The sequence below is a fragment of the Phytophthora infestans genome, genomic scaffold (assembly GCF_000142945.1).
Source record: "Phytophthora infestans T30-4 supercont1.89 genomic scaffold, whole genome shotgun sequence".
Lineage (NCBI taxonomy): Eukaryota > Oomycota > Peronosporomycetes > Peronosporales > Peronosporaceae > Phytophthora > Phytophthora infestans.
In genome coordinates this window covers 94681-99029 of record NW_003303670.1, presented here as the reverse complement: position 1 = coordinate 99029, position 4349 = coordinate 94681, and positions in this window count along the sequence as shown.

Genomic DNA, 4349 nt, shown 5'->3' with positions numbered 1-4349 from the left:
GATTCAGTGACATATGCCCGTATCCAATGCTCGTTGAAAGCTCGGGAGTCGACCGCCAGTCGAGTCCCTTGCACCTTGGCGTCTTCGTACATCACCTGACCGAGAGTTCGTCGCTTGAACAACTTGGGCGGTGTCACGTCTTTGTCGACGGGTGTTAATCCGCAACTACAGAGAAATCACTACACCACAACTGCCCCTGTCGCAATGGAAGCCACGGTACTGGTGCCCGTTGTGACATTTCTTCATTCTTCAATTCACCATCTCGCCACCGTATGTCCAAGCGTCTGAATCGAGCCGTGTCCGACGCTTTTCAGCGTCTCAATCCTCGTAGACGTCGCGAACGTGAACAGCTGGAGGTACGTCAGCCCATCCTTCTCTTGAACCATCGGTACCTTGCTCATCACCTCGCATTACTCGACTTGTTTCTCAGGAGGGCAAGACCGAGGGTTCGACCGCCCCTCAGTCTGCTGCACTTCCTCCGACAGCAGCGTCATCAACCGGTCCTCCGGCGCCCGCTGCCCCGGACTCTTCACTCCCTGTGGTAGCTCCTGCAGCACTCCCCGTCGTCGCTGAACCCGCGGAGATGACTCCTGCTGCTCCTCCTGCCCCAGCTGGTGGTCCGCCACCACTCACCGAAGCTTCGCTGCGCGCCATGCTGGCTGAAAGTACGGAGGCATCGGTCGATCACATGATGACCTCGATAATCCCGTACCTGACTGCAATGGCTCGTCACCAAGTGCAGCTCAGCGTTGCGCCTCCTCTCCACGGCGATATACACACTCAGCACCGCCTCGAGACCGCCGTTGGTTTTGATGATGATCTCGCTGCGATACAACCTGTTCCTGACGCGCTGTCGGCATTACCCGAACGAGTTGCCGACTTAGAGCGTCAGTTGCGGTTTGCTCAGTCCGAGGCTGATGCCGCCGTACGTTCGGTGGCACCCCACATCATGGCTCGTGAGAACGCGGAGACATTCCTCAAGGCTCGTTCCACGACGTTCTCCAGCATCTCAGCTAACTGTTGAGGTGTCCCGCGTGACTTCGTTTTCAGTGGTCGCTCCGCGGTCGGCATTCATGTTTTCTTATTCTTAATCCACTTCCACAGCGTAATCATGTTCATGTTGTTCTTCAAATACATATACAATTTGTTGTTGCAGTAACGTTTTTCGTCTGTTACCACAGGCTGCATCGCCTTGTGGACAGTTCACACGTGATCCAGTCACGCTAGTCTTCGTCCGCCACTTGCGCCATCTGCAGCCGATTCTCGCTCTTCTTGGCTCGCAAATAGTTGTACAGCAGACCTCCACATGACAAGTTGGATGATGGTTCCCAAGTTGGATCTTCATAGCCCACCCACTTGACTTTGAACTCGCGTACAGCACGCTCCGTGCTCGTCGTCAGTGGTGTTCTGTCGTCGAGGATGGCCTCGACTTCATATTCACCGGCAACTTGATCTGGTTCCCAGCTGTCCCCAGGCAACAGTTCCTCATCGAAGTCGAGTCTTGCTTCATTAGTCGCGTCTAGTACCAACCGAGTGTTCGGTCGACTGTTGAACTCGTTGACAGCCTTGAGTCTCGACACATGCACTACTGGGTAGAAGCGATACCCACTTCGGTCAGGCAGTTCCAGCTCGTACGCAAACTCTTCCACCTTGCGCTTGATCCGAAAAGGTCCATGCCATCGGTGAGCAAATTTCTTCGTCAAACCCGGTTTGACGCGTTCCATGTACAACCACGCCCGGCTCCCAATCTCGAAAAGAGATCTCGGTGGGGCTCTTGCAGGATCTTCCATCTCTTCTGAAGCTTCTGGAGGGTCCGCCGAGTGTTCGTTTCCACTTGGTTGAGGTACAGCAGCTTTTTCCAGTCGACTCAGGGCCTCATTATGCTTTTTAGCCCTTCGCTCCTTTTCTACAGCCTGATAATCTTTGGCCATAGTGAGGGCGACCTCATGTTGTCGATTGATCTCGCGCCGCCACGCCAGTGCGTCAGACTGCTTGCCGAGTCCTCGTTTGAGTGATGACGACATTGCCCTCAACGTCGACTGAGCATCCCAACCGTGAACGAGGTAGAACGGCGTTTCCTTCCTCGTAGTGTCTTGAGAAGTATTAATAGCAAATACTAGCTTATCCGCGATTTCGTCCCAATCTTGCTGTAGAGGGTCTTCCGCGTACACCCGTACGGAACCCATCACCGACTTCACCGAGCGTTCCTGCTGTCCATTAGCCTGTGGCCGATAGCTCAAAGTCGCTCTTGATCTTGACTGCATCATCTCTGCAAATGCTTGGAAAACCTCGCTCATGAAGCGTGGGTCGCGGTCGTGCCTTATTAATGATGGGGCTCCGAATCGTCGGTACACACATTCTTCGAACACTTGGGCAACACTCAGTGCAGTCGTATCTGACATAGCCTTGGCAATAACGAATCCCGTGAACGAGCACTGAAATAGGAGCAACGCCGTGTTGCCCCTGCGAGATTTCGGTAGTGGGATCACAAAATCCATCGAGACGATCTGGAAAGGTCGTTCGGCCTAGCACCGTTACCAGGTAAATATCCACGAAGCTGTGGACGGCTTTTACTCGAGCTGCAATCTGGACATGACTTCACATGCTTCTTCCACGTCAGCGTACAAGCCGATCCAATAATAATCGGACTTAACGCGTTGGAACGTTCTCACCACACCTTGATGTCCTCCTTCCAGCGAGTCGTGACAATTCTGCAAGACCTCTTGAATCATCGTTGTTGGTACCACAAGCCGCAGCTTGGTCTCCTCTTGCCAACCGTGGTCGTACCGACGATTCAATCCAAGATAGTGAAGCACGCCGTCTTCAGACAATACGAACCGGTCAGCATACTTCCAGGCATCTCGAGCTTCTTTGTAACTCAGCTCTTCTGCTTGGCCCTGAAGCACCTTCTTGATGTTAAACCACTTCTGCTCCTCGTCTTGTGCCACCAGTATCCGTCTGCGTCGTTCCCGCTGTATCGCTACCGGATCAACATCTTCCGCATCGGGAAATTCCGATGGTACAGTCTTGTGAGGATGGTCTGGCAAATCTTCGCCGAATAAATCTTCGGTGGACGTCTCTCGTCGTTCTTCATGCTCCTCTTGAGCTTTTGAGACATCCTCCGAGTGTTCATCTGCAAACCTGACGCGTTTCTTGGCTTTCGTCTGTCGCCGAGTCATCACTGCTATATTTCCATAATCGCACTTTGGTGAGCTGTAATCAACCACGAAATTTTCGAATGTTTTCCACTTTGAAGACTCGCTGCCTGACAGTACATGTACTTGACGCTCTGCTCCACGTGACGAAACATCTACCGAGTCTTCATCCGACTCGTAGATCATTTCCTGGATGCGATTCAGCGATGCCAATTCCGACTTGCGAGTTTCAGCCAAGATGACCCGACTGACCTTTGATTCCAGCGCTTCAGTGGCTAACGAATCCGCGGCCGCGTTGTATTCTCGTACAACGTGAAGATATTTAACTGATCGAAGCTTGGCCGCGGGTTCCTTGTGAGTATTCAGCAGCGCTAGCAAAGTTTCCTTCCTGCATGCGATCACCCCTAGTGATTGTTGAATCGCGAGCCTTGAGTCACCAACGATGACTAAATCCTCGGCACCGTGCGCAATAGCAGCCTTGACACCGTTTATCATACCAGTATACTCTGCTTCATTCACCGTGGTAGCCGAGAGGTAAGCGTTTGCAGCAATCACTACCTTCCACTCAGGAAGGCTCCACAGCACCCATGAACAACTCCCGTAGCCACCGTACTTCTCTGTCTTCGCTGATCCGTCAAAAGACATGACGAATCCGCTGTAATTACGGGAAAGCCTGGCGTACAGCAACGCGGGGTCCATTCGAATAGTCGGGGAACCCTTGTTTGGAGGCGCCACCGGCGCGAGCGAGTCTTCCAGGTCAACGAAGCTCGTGATTCTTGACTGCAGTAGCTGCGCAAAGGCGACATCTTTTCTCCTTCACGCGCTGCACCTTAAGGTGCCACTGCGGATAGCAGCACTGCGAACTGGATCGCGCGTCCGAAGAGAGACTTCGACTTATGCACCCCACTCTCACCGTCGAGAATCGTGTATAGACATGTAGCGTCTTTCCTGCCAGCTGGACGTAACAGATCTTCAACAGCAGAAGTAACGCCCAAAACTTCCTGCTCGGCAGGGATTGTAGTTCATCTCGGCTTCCTTAAGCACTCGACCGAGGAACCGTACGGGGTGTAACTTGCCTTCATGTTCTTGCATAGCGTAGTGCTCAACGCCCATTCATTCGCAAAGAGCATGACGTGAACTTCTTTCGACCGGATCGAAGTGCCTGGAGGATTGGGTTGAATGTGGAAAACACTT